The sequence below is a fragment of the Grus americana genome, chromosome 1, assembly GCF_028858705.1.
Source record: "Grus americana isolate bGruAme1 chromosome 1, bGruAme1.mat, whole genome shotgun sequence".
Taxonomy (NCBI): Eukaryota; Metazoa; Chordata; class Aves; order Gruiformes; family Gruidae; genus Grus; species Grus americana.
In genome coordinates, this window is record NC_072852.1 from 206,622,983 (window position 1) to 206,635,886 (window position 12,904).

General features: G+C 38.3%; 1 long non-coding RNA gene across 1 annotated transcript; it reads right to left on the reverse strand.

Annotated features, from left to right (window-relative positions):
* Positions 1-3,611: 3,611 nt before the first annotated feature.
* LOC129199840 (uncharacterized) lies at positions 3,612-11,922 on the reverse strand. The gene is made up of 4 exons (XR_008574749.1): positions 11,827-11,922; positions 9,761-10,004; positions 7,365-7,437; positions 3,612-3,899 (listed from the first exon to the last, which is right to left on the reverse strand). It is a non-coding gene; the product is annotated as an uncharacterized LOC129199840 (long non-coding RNA).
* Between the last annotated feature and the right edge of the window lie 982 nt (positions 11,923-12,904).

The following is a 12,904-nucleotide window of genomic DNA, read 5'->3' on the forward strand; positions in this document are numbered from 1 at the left end:
TGGTGCTCAAGGGTCTGATTTGCAAAGACTCTAATCCTTGACAGCTGCATTGAGAGATGCTAGGAGCTGTTCTTGACCATACTGGATACTATATAGTGCTAAGTACTCTGATGGAAAAAATCAAAAAAAAAAAAAAAAAGAGAAAACAGAGAGGTAAAGACCTCAGGGCCTCTAATCATTCAATCCAAATTAGTGAAAACTTGGTGCTTGCTTATTTTATGCAGCAGATCTTCAGCTGCGACACTGGGAAATAACCTCCCTCTGTGAAGGTACTGTGGGAATAAATTAATTCATATTTCTGAAGCCTGTGGACACCACAGTGATGACTACAGTAGCCAAGATGATGAGAGGATTAATATTCCTGCATTCACAGAAGGATTTGAGGAACTGGCTTAGTCATGAGTCCTATGGGCCAGGGAGAAAACATGTGTATATAAAACCCATAGCGCAATCTTAATTCTGGCATTTTCTAGCTTTTAAGTGCTAGGATTCACAGCCTTGAAAATATTCTCTTCTGTTGTTGAGTTTTGTCTGTAATAAATATAGAAAGAGACAGAGGTTAAAATGTACATAATTTATCTAAAAGCAGGCTTTGTGTTCCCTCCCCTTTGTCTCTGGAGTGATGTCCCTAATGCTTATGTAAAGCTAATAAAAGGAGAGAAAACTTGGATCCTTTATCATTCACTGTAGAAAACACAATTATGTATTTATACAGCACAAAATATGAATTATTTACCTGATGGACCACAGTGGCCTCTGAAGAGCAATGCTATCTGTCTTACTAACACATTTTGAACACAAGCATGGGGGGGAAAACAACAAAATTTGTACAAAATCTTAATCCAGTGCTTGTAAATAAACCAAAATATCAAAATAAGCATAGAGAAACCTTTGTTTTTCCATAAAAACCCCAAACTCATTAGGTTTTCCAAGGTATAGTGCACCATTCCAAATACACCAAGGTTTGAAATTTACTTGAACTATTTCTTTCCACGATATTTTTTCCCCACAAATACCTTCAGCACAAATATTTCTATTCTAAAAGTGTGCATTTTTACTTTTAACATTTACCTGATGCATAATAAATGCACTGTTATCAACTTCCACCAGTTCCAGTATTGTCCCAGGCAGAAAATGTATGATTAAAATGAAGAAAGTTTTAAATTTAATTCAGGTGTTAGTTGTTCAGTATATTTGTGGAGGTTTTGCCATATAATTACAAGAGATTCAACAGGCCTTGGCTTCGGTGTATACCATTTATGTAGCTGGCTAAAAGTGAACAATTCAGCTTATTAATTAGTTTAGGCTTATCAGTAGGATATTGTATGTTTTGAAAACTTAGGCTCTTAAAGCAGTACTGTTAATTCAATGAGAATTAACTTAGAAATAATTGTGTAATACTTTTAAAAATCTTCCCATACTTGAAGGGGAACTTCAGGTTTGTGTAAACATTTGCAATGGTGCAAATAAGAAAGCAACATAATGAGAAGGTGTTGTCAATCAGGGCCTGCCAGAAAAAGTTCTGCAGTCTGGTTTTCTTTTATCCATATTGTTTTTACAATGTTACTCCTTGAAGCTTAACTCAAGACTGAGATTTATTTTCCAATAAATCAAAAGAGTTACCAAGGGAGTAAGAGGTAAATAAAGATAAGAGGGGCAATTATCACTTAGGAGAAACAACAGAACAAACCATGAAGAAAGTCATAGCTAATGCCATGGCTCAGAGGCTGAAGTATTTTATTCCTTTTAATAAGTTTCATATTTGTAATAAATCTTATGAAATACTGAACTGTTGACACATACAATAGGGCTGCAGAATACCAGAGAATTAGTAAATTAACAAAATGACTCAGTTGGAGAAGATAGGAAAATTCTAATAGAAATTATTTTTTATATATGTATATATATGTCTATATTAGAAAAACAAAGTTATCGGAAAATGAAGCCAAGATCAACTTTTTGTTAAAATGTTATTGATTTGCAGAAAGTAAAAATGGCTAGATTCAGAGGAAGCATTCAATAACATCTGAAAATTCAAGTACTCCCCAGACAGGCTCTCCAAAATTGTTGAGATCCGAAGTCTGCATCCACTTCTGAAAAATCTTGTTTCAAGCACATTATACATTAAAAACCAACAAACAAAAAACCCCCCATACTGCAAGGAGACAAGATCCTGAAAACGATGGTCTCAGAAAACTGCACCTCCACTAAAATATATTAACATATAAATAAAAGATAAAGAATGTAAGACCACTAAAACACCTGATGAGGAATGCACCTTGCTACTGGGACTTTGCTTTATTCCCTCAGTTGCCACTGGTGTGCTGACTACCATAGGTAAATCACTTTAATCCTCCCCCCTTCAGCTTCCCCATCAGTAAATCAGGACTGGCACTTAACCAATTTTATAAAGTGCTCTAATGACAGAATTCTGAGCTGGGAGTTCAGCACTATGATAAATATGAGATTTTGGCATACAAAAATTGATTACTCTTTTAATGGAATTACACAATATAATTAACCCTCAGGCTTGGTATTATGTGATAAAAGTAATCAAAATGTGTGACAAATTATCTGTTTTATTGTGTCTTATATCACAATTATGTTTTCTTAAAGTATGCTACAAAACTCAAGGATGGTTTTCTTACCATTGAGACAATAAACCTCTAGCGAGGATTTTTTTGTTTGTTTTGATTCAAGCCAAGAAAATATATTTTATTGTGAAAGGCCATGGGGATCCCTTGAACAGGTTGTGTAGCACTGTGGAACACTTTGAACTGTGAGCAAAGTGGAACTATAAATTGTTGAATGGTGTTTAAGAGTACACCAAAGTAACAACAACAAAAGTATGGCTTGATGACAGCAGAGCGTAATGGGGCAAATAGTAAGAATTACTTTGGTGCTAATTTGGGTACGCAATCCCATAGTTTGAATCAAGTGATGTTTTTACCAAGCCTTGCTTATGCAAATTTAAAGTTAATCAAAATAATCTCAGGAATGTTATTAACTTATTACTGCTCTACTGAATAGTGTCTTCTCTATCATTAAAGAAAGAAATGGAGAAAGCAAGACATGCATAACAAATAGTGATTCTCCCACTTACAGTATCTTCTCTATTTTCTTCTATACACAGTCTCATAAAAGTGGATAGGAGGTTAACTTCTGGACAAGTGAAAAACAAAGCATGCACCCTATATCACTAATGCGTGAGACTCATGCCCATTCTAACAGCAGGTGACTAAGTCTATGGAAGAAAAGAATCCACTGAATGATATTAAATACCAGGACTCCCCCTGACTCACGAAGTCCCTAAACAGCAAGTTTCTGAAGGCTTGAAGATTCTTCTGGGGAACTGTCATTATTTTGTTCTTAAACTCTTCTTTATGTATCGTCTTTTGACTTCTACATATGATTTTGAACACATATCTACCATCATATTTGAGCAGTAGATGATCAGACAGCTGCCTGCTTGTTTCAGAGAACAAGGGCAAGTATGTTCTCTCTGTACAGTAGCCTTAAAACATGGAGTACACTCAGAATAGTGACATGCACAAACTGCATAAGACAACACATCAGAGAATAATAGAATTATTGAGGCTGTTAGAGATTAAATAGAGGTTAATGCCAAGTCTATGGCTCACACCTTACCCACCAATCCTCTCTCATCATAGAAGGCTGTACATTTGGTCAGGTAAAATGTAACCCTCATAAATCCATGCTAGTTTCTTCTGGTCACCCTCTCGTCCTTCATGTGAGGATTCTCATCATAACCTTCCAAGTACATGAGATGAGGCTGTCCAGCCTGTAGTTCCCCAGGTCCTCTTTCCTGGCCATCCTGAAGATGGGTGTGGTGTTTGCTTTTTCTAGTCATCAGGAGCCTCTCTCAATCATCATGATATCTGAAAGATGAAAAAAGAGCAGTCATAAAATGACATCAACAATCTCCTTCAGCTCCTTTAGATGAATCCAACCTGGTTCCAGAGATCTGTCTAGGTGGTGCTTAAGTGGCCTTTACCGTAGGGAATGCTTCCATTCCTTAGACTATACCACCAGGCGCTCAAGCCTTCCCATTGTAAACGGAGGTGACAAAACCATTGAGAGCCTTGGCTTCTTCCATGTCTCTTGTCAATGGGTCCCCTGTCCCATTAAACAGTGGTTCCACATGCTCTGTATCTTCCCTTTCACTGCCAGGGTACATATAGTAGCTGCTCTTGTTGCTCTTCAGATCACTCACTACTTTCCACTCCAGGTGAGCTTTGGCCTTCCTAACTGTACTCTAAACTTCTTTTTTTTTTTTTTTTTCTATATATTCCTCCCAGATATACTGTCTCTGTACACTTTTGTGTGTGTGTGTTTGAGCTTAAATAGGTATTCTCCATTCTGCCAAGCTGGCCTTTTGCCATACTTGCTTGACTTCCTGCACACTGTAATGGACCTCAGGATAAGTTGTCCTTGAAGATCACTCTGCTCTCCTTGGTCCCTTTCCCCTTCAGAATAGTATAGCATGATATCATGTCCATCACATACCAAATCAAGCTGAAGCTCACACTCTTAAGTTCAGAGTCTTTAGTTTTGTACTCACTTTCTTCCCTTCCCTCAGGATCTAAAACTCCAGCATGTCATGGTCAGTACAACCAGGGCTGCCTCTGATCTTCATAGCCCTGCAGCTGCTCAGGGACTTATATTTCATTCTGCATCTTTGTTATACTGCATGCGCTTATCTAAAGGCATTTCAAGCGGACTTCTGCTCACCTCATTTTCTCCAGAAGAATATGAGACATTACCAAGTCATGCCTTCCCATGCACAATTTCCCCCCTATCCTACTTAAGCTTTTATGTCTGTCTTCCAGCAAAGTTAATTTAAGCTTTCCTCAGTAAAGTAACAAGCCTGTTGGCGAAGTTGTTCTTTCTGCACTTCATCAGGTGGATTCTTCCTCTTCTCAGCAACACTTTTTTTTTGGAGAGGATTCCACAGTCAAGAAGCCAGACAGACCTTCTGGCATCATCAGCCATGAAGGGCAGAGCTGATCTATATCTAGGCTTCTATGCTCTTCACCTATCCCCAAAAAATCCTGTAGTCACTCTTGAACTTGCAAGAGTCTCCATTGGTAGTACCATGGTGCCCATATGGCAAAACAGCAAAAAGCAGCAGTCTGGGTGCAAGATACAATGCTGAGTCAGGTGTACCTTTCATCCGACCAAGCGTAATCAGTCTGTTATTCTTGCCATACATCACTGAAGAAATGTTTGTATGGATTTCCACAAGCAGACACTACAATGGCAGCTCCAACCAGCATTTGTGGAGGCACATTAACAGGCATTGGGCACAAGATAGCAAGGCCTGCGGAGAGGTGATGTGTTCATGTGTGAGCTTTGAGGAAAAACAAGATGGCTTCATTGCTTCGCTGAATCTATATCAGTCCCACCAGCACGTGGCTCTAGTCTGGGGGCATGGTGACAAAATAAAGAATGAATGATTGTATTTCCTGACAGGGACATCCTTAGCTTTATATTAATGCTCCATCAACACTTTTAAATACATTGTATGGTTCAACATTCAGAAAAGTATGTACTATGAGACAACGGACTACCTCCTGTCTGTCCTTACAGAAGGATGAATATGCTTCCCTGCTCTCACTGAGCAAAAAAATGTCTTTCATCATTTGTCCTGTCCCCTCACTAATTCCTTAGGTAATTTCATGTGATGTTCATTAGTGAATACTTTACTGTAGGAGTTATTATATCAATTTGTGCTGATTGCATCAAAAAAAAAAACCCCAAAACTTTCTAGGAGTTAAATACATTTGATAAGAACAACTGCGAGCCTTCTGCCTTGATCTAGTATTTAAGAATCATCCTTTCACCTGGGTCCAATCTAATGGCCACTTCCATCATTCAAGCTAGTTTTGAATTCACATTCCTATTTTCTCTGAATTTCCTCCAAATAATATCCTTTATCCTCAGTAAATAAGGAATAGCTAACCTTTGCCTTGCAGCACTGTAACTTTATTTTTTTATTTGTTTTCCTCTCAGTTACACTAATGCTCAGCAAAAACTAGGCAAATCCTGATTTCTCAGTTAATGTGTTTTACTTTAAAATGGGAATTATTAATCATTTAGTGTTCAATCCCACAAGGCTGAGGATGAACATCTGTTGATAACCATCACTGAGCTACTCAGCTGCTGCTGATTGCGTTGCTATCACACTCAGAGCCTGATAAACTGAAGCAGATTATTCAGATCCCAAACTCTTTGCAGTGGGGATTATGTCTGCTTTCTCCCACGGCACATCTATTACAGCATAGGGCTGACTGGTAGCATTTAACAAATGCTGATAAAGAGGAAAGGGGCTGCTCGTTAAGGCAGGGGAGAAACTGGATCCATTTTACACTACAGGGCTTTGCAACAGCTGGCTATAAGAGATGCCGATCCATAAAGATTATCCCTGTCTGGCCACGGGAAAACAACTGGTGATACCTGTCCCTTGGGAAGCGTGCAGTACGGTGTCTCTTCAGGTACCTCCAGGAATTCCCACATAAACTAATAACCCATTTAGATGGTTTCCTCCTCACAAAATTAATCTCAGCTCCCAACACTTGCTGTCAAAGGAAAAAGAACAAAACCAGAAAAACGAAACCAAAACCCAGCAACCCAAAGAAGCTCTGCTCCTTCCCGTAAGCATTCTTAACCTTTTCAGGCACCATTAAGCAATATCAACACTGTACAAGTTTCCTTTTCCTCCTTCCCATGCCCTGTTGCCACCCTGCTACACTAATCCCCAACTCTTACCACTCATTTCATCCATGACACATCTGCTTGGAAACCTGGGATGCAGGATTTGGCCTGCCTATATAAACACAGCAGGGCAAGCCGGGAACTCCCAAGACTATGCTCAGCAGCTTATTGCCCCACTGTCCTGATTCAAAAGGTTATCTTGAGGAAAACAGCCCTGTGACAATATGGCCATGGAGCAAAGGCAGATTGAGTCTGTTCCCATCTGTGCAGATATGCCCTGAGAGACCCCTTGCCTGCATCAGCCTCTCTTCTGGGAACAAGAGTAGCAAGGCTGTACAAGATTTCAGATTTTTATTTCATGAAAAGGCTCATGACAGTGAAAGCAGTATCCGTGCATGTTCTTAATTAAAACAAAAGTAATTCAGTATTTCCCAGAAAAATGAAAAAAGTACTAGTAAAAGTTTGATGAATCATTCAGAAACCTGCACCCTGAAAAAGCTGATTTTTGATTTAACTTTGATGCTTAAAGTATAACATTTGTAGGACAAGAACACATCGCCAAAGAAAATGCATTCTGGGAAAAAAAACCCCAAAACACCAACAAAAAACAAAGTCCAAAAAACACTTACTTTGTTCTATTTTGAGAAGATTTTCTGGGTTGTAGCTCAGAATTTCACTCAGATGGACCAGTTCCTCCGGTTCCTGGGAAAAGAATTGATTTTGATCGAAAGATGATTTTCTGATGAAAAAAATATTCTGCTGGAAATCCTAGAGCAACTCTACTGAAATCCTTCAAATGGCTGTCCCATTCATTAGCTGTATTCACCAGACCATGCCAGACATACTGGGCTTGATCTCTGCTAGAGTAAATTGATTTAGTTCTGCTGGCGTCTGATGTGTTTCTGATGCTTTCTATACAACCTGCTTCTGAGCTCTCTCACTGAATTTCATCCTGTGATTAGCAGTGCTCTGCTAATACAGGGAATAAAAGTTTGTCCTCGATGTTTACTATAGACAATGAAACGAAAAAGGCATTTCCATAAGATGGTTTTGGCTGGGCTTAATCACCCTGTAAAGGAGCTAGTACCTTCTTTTGAATGTAGGCAGAAGACAGGGTGACCCTGCTTGGACAGGTAAAAGACTGAATCTGCTTACAGTGCTCATTGCACATGACACAGAAATATCTCCATGCCAGCCTCTGGAGACCTTTGTTTTTCCAGCCTTTGCAGCATGAAGTACGACAGTGACGAGGAAGAAGACGAAGAAGAATTATTAAGGCTGAGTAATCCTTCCCTAGGACAGAGCTATCTCTTACAAACAGGTGCAGTTTTAACAAGAGGATGGGGAATAGAGCTCTATTAGGCACAGTTACTGTGGCATTTCTGCTGTAAGTTATGTTACACAGCACTGGCTCCGCAAGTCCCGTTTCATCCAGAGTGTGGATTTGACTACAATTTACTTTTCTTATTATGCAAATTTTATGGGTTTTAAATTTATTTATTAATAGTCCCAAGTATGAGGTAGGTACATGCATATACAAATAGAAAGATAAGGGATCTTTCCCAAAGAGCTTTTGGGGCCTGTTCTGAGTAAAGAACAGACATAGTCCAATTCATCTTATATCCAAAGTCTATTTCAAAGCTTCCCATCAATTTAAATCCTCTAGGTGTGGAATTAATAGTGATTAGATAAATTTAATAAACTATATAATCTTCAGAAAATGATAACATTGTTTAGCTTTCTATCTCTTTATAGCAATAATCTCTTTATCCATACTAATAGAAAATGCCAAAGTTTCTATTACCATATATCTTAGTCTGAAGCCCTTACAAAGGCAAAAAATCCCCTGAAAAGTATGTCAGAGAAAGGGCTTTGTGACTAGACCAGTGGGTTACTATTCACTCTAAGCAAAATATACACCATTTATATACCAAAGGGTTTTTAAGCAGTGTTTAAATATTTTGTAAGACTTGTGCTAACTTTCTGCATGGGGAGAAAGGAAAAAATTCGCTCCCATAGAATATCTGAGGACAATGACACAGGAACCCTGAGGATTAAGAACCTTCAAACATTTCTAAAGATATCATATCTCTATTAGTTTCCAGTTCATCCCTGGAGAAGAATTTGACAGTTGTCCCCAATTAGCAAAGTCCAAAATTAATTTGCTTCAATCAACAGAATTAAAAACCTTAACGTGTTCATTAAGAACAAAACTAAAGACCTCGTCTAAAGTGATTTTCAACAACTGGAACAGAAAGTTAATTCTGTTGAAGTCTGAAGAAATACTAGTTACTGATACAAAAATGCATGTGTGTTTTTTCCAGGAACACTGCTTGATTGATCAAGATAAATAAAACACCTGTGTGTACATAGCCTTTTGCTTAATTGTTATTAATACAGTCAACAGTCAGCAAAAATACTGGCCTGGATTGTGTTATGAACCTCCTTATTTTCTTCCATTTCACCATTACCTCAAATCTTTAATTAACATGAAAAGAGAGATGATAATTATGATGATCATCTAGAGGTCAAGCAACTCAATGAGATTTATTAAAGACTAAGAGCAGACTTCTAATCAAAGGAGTGTAATTTCAAATCAAACCTTTAGAAGATAATTTTCATGGCTTGAATTTGCAAACATTTAGGTAAGTGTGTTAATAAACTTTACATATGCAAATAACCCTGTTGAGGGCAATAAAACTAGTCAGAGGTGAAATGATACAGTTGTAAATGTAGGGAAGGTGCACGAACAGAGCAGCAGAGCTTTAAACAGCAAGGGAGTTCCCTAAGATCTGCCAAAGTCGTTGGAGGGCAGCAGAACAGCGCTATGTATGTGTCTATCGAGACACTGGATGCACGTACACACGTGTAACCTATAGTGCCAGACACTCAGAATCTGTCTCTAGGAGGTTGCTTCTTGTTCTTCTGGTCACACAGAAAGCAAAACGTTTTGCAGGGTCAAACTCGTCACTTCATTCTACCTCTTCCACATGCAATCTACACGTTTCAAAATAATGGCAAGTACCTTTTCCTCTGTTGCTTGAAGGACCATCAGTGGAAGCCGAAGTAGATGTTAAAAACCTGAAGCTGTTTCAAGGGGAGGACACACACACACTTCAGTTTTCTTTCTTCTTTCTCAATGTTGCTTCTTAAACCAAACTTGGGTAACAGCGCGACCACCGGGGAATCTGCAGCCAGGTGAAAGTCCCTTTGCTCACACAGGTAGAATGAGCTGTTGCTCTTTCTTTCCAAGCTGTATTACCACTGTACTGCAATCAAGAAGAAAAATCTGATTTAGACAGTAAGGTGAAGAAAAGCGTCAGGTAGGAAAGAAGATTCCATTTTACACTTGCTTCTTTCTGACTGTGGTGGCCCCTTATTGGACTGTGTTTGACTTAAAACTCAGAATTCTCTGCTTTCCTCTATTATTCACTGCAGAAAAGTGTTCACACAGCTCATATTCATATTTTCATTCCTGATTTGCACATCTGTGGTTGAAAGCACCACCTTCTGGCCAGTGCACACTGAAATTTGAGCAGCAAGCAGCTGCAGTTTTTACAGCTGAAACTCCTCATACATCTTTACCTAATGCATGCTACAGAAAATGACACATTTCTGTTAATGCAACAGTAATAGGTCAATACATGCACTTTCAATACAGAAACTCATATTAAATAGGCTAGTCCAACAAGATAAAGATCTGTTTTTTTCTTATGTCACTGTAATATCAAAATTAATATTTTAGACATAAAAAAAAACCCCAGAGTGAAAGCTCTCAGTGAAATATCTTGGAAAATATTCATCTTCTCACTTTGCTTCTAGATATTTGGCAAAAATGGTACATCCCAAAATGCATGAATGTGTCTGTTTATGTATGCGAGTATAATTGAAATTAGTAAGATTATTTTCATATCTAGAGCACACATATGTGATTGGAGCTAGTAACAGACGTTAAATTTGCAATGGCTGTATTTGCAGTAGCTGTGTATCCTGTCACATTTCCTATAGCTATCATACAATCTGAAAAAAGAGCCTAACAATTTAAGGCCTGTCACAGTATTATAAAAGACAAAATAAGGAGTTATTTAGCAGAAACACATGGCGCAGATTAAGGAAATCATTCTGCACTGCTCTGTGACTCATTCGGCTTCTTCCAGTTGTTCTCCCTTTATTGCCTTTTTCATGTTTGATCTCTCTGTGGATCCAATCAAATCCTCTCATTTATGTTTCTGCTAAAAGAAGATGGATCACACCTCTTCATTCATTTCCTAGGGAGAAAAAAAAAAAAAACAAAAAACCCAAGCAAAAAACAACCAACCTCTAGCTTAGATTTAACACATGTATCTTTTCAATTTCTCATTTATGCAGAGGATATTTGGAATACACTTTTTTTAATGGTGGGATATTTATTCAGTCAAAACTCACTACCCTTATTTATCTCATTTATCTCATATTTGTCTCACAAAAATTAATAATATGTAACAGACATCCTAGGTTTTCCAGATTTTTTGTAATCAGTTTTTAAAGAATAGTATTCCTGCCTCAAGAAGCATGAAATCTACAGCCTGTGTGTCAAACACTTGGAGCAATATTTTGGCCCCTGAACTCCATAGCAAAATTTCTCAGGGGCTTTAATTGGGCCAGACTTCCATCCATGTGTTTCAAAATGCACAAGCTGACATTGCATGCAGAATTATTACAGAAACTGGGGGGTTTTTGCTTTTTGTAGGCTGTAAGCATTTGGGGAGTTTTGTGCAGCACTTCCCACTTTATGCTCCAACTTGCTCATTTTCTGAAGGCAAGCATAGAATGATAAAAATCAAACCAGCAACTGGAAAGCATTAACGAGGAAATAAACACGAGGCACATCCTGAACAATAATTCTTTGAAACCATTTTCAGGGAGTTGTATAGCTATACCTCCTTGCCACTAAGGACCTCGTGGCTGGTTAATACTTTTTTTTTTTTTTTTTTTTTTTTTTGCAGCCCCACTGCCCATTTTATGTCCACCTGGTGATAGTTAAAATAATATTGCAATATTTCCACAAGCGATAGAGACAAACAAATGAGAATTACAAATTATCTAACAGACCTAGGGGGCGATTCAGGTGAGTATCTTAAATACTGGATGGCAGAGACTGTTCTGCTTAATTAAAGAGGTCCAGCAGAGGGCTGGTACGGTGAGGAAGACCTGAATCGGGATGAAATGGAAGTCACTGAAGTGCACAATGCTCCCCCTTGGACATATCTCATTTCTGTCGGTGGAGGAAGGTGAGTGGTCCAGCCTGGTGGTACAAGCTCTGAGTGACCCAGGTACAGCTTACCATCAGATGGGTTACAATCCCAGACATGTTCCTGTTCAAATATATATCTCAGACCCAGACACACATTTCCTTCAAATTCACTCCTCTGCCTTTCGTAATGATTGACCAAGCTCAACAATGTACTGTCAAGTGTATACGTTGGATGGCCCATCATTTCTTCCACTTTCCCCACAATTTAATATCCCCTTTGCTTTCTGAAGTACTGCACTTCTCTGCTATAATCACAATGCTTGAGTATTGAAAACGCTAAACAAAAGCAGCTAAGCCAGTCACTGATATCTATCCCAGTGATTTCTCATGAGAAACACAGAGTACTCATCTCCCAGAAACACCAAGCTTTCCTATAAAAGCATGTTACAGAACTGGACCCTAGAGAATTATTGTGCAATGTATCTTCACTAAAGTGATGATTAATTCACGGTAATTTACCATGAGTTATTTGAGTATATCTTTCACAATGGTATGATAAAAGCTTGGCTGCATGTTGATTTTTGGCTGGTTTTGTTTCACCTGGTGCCTGATTTTGGTTTATGTTATATTTTTGTCCTTTTGTTTCTGGAATAAAGAAATGTGATGAGATGTTTGACTATGTGCTTTATCCTTCCAGAAATTAATGGAAGATATATTCCTGGCACAACTGCACCAAATTCAGTGCCTATTTCTGTTCCCTTCCAGGCACCAGCAAGACTCACTTTCATGTCAGGATTTTCATCCAGCAAAATAATTTATATAAGTCAAGTGATTTCTAATTTTCACAAGAGAAATTTATAAAACCCAGCACAGCTCAGTTTTTGCTACAGCTGCCTCCTCCTTAGTTATTTATATGGCAATGCAGTACAGCAAAGC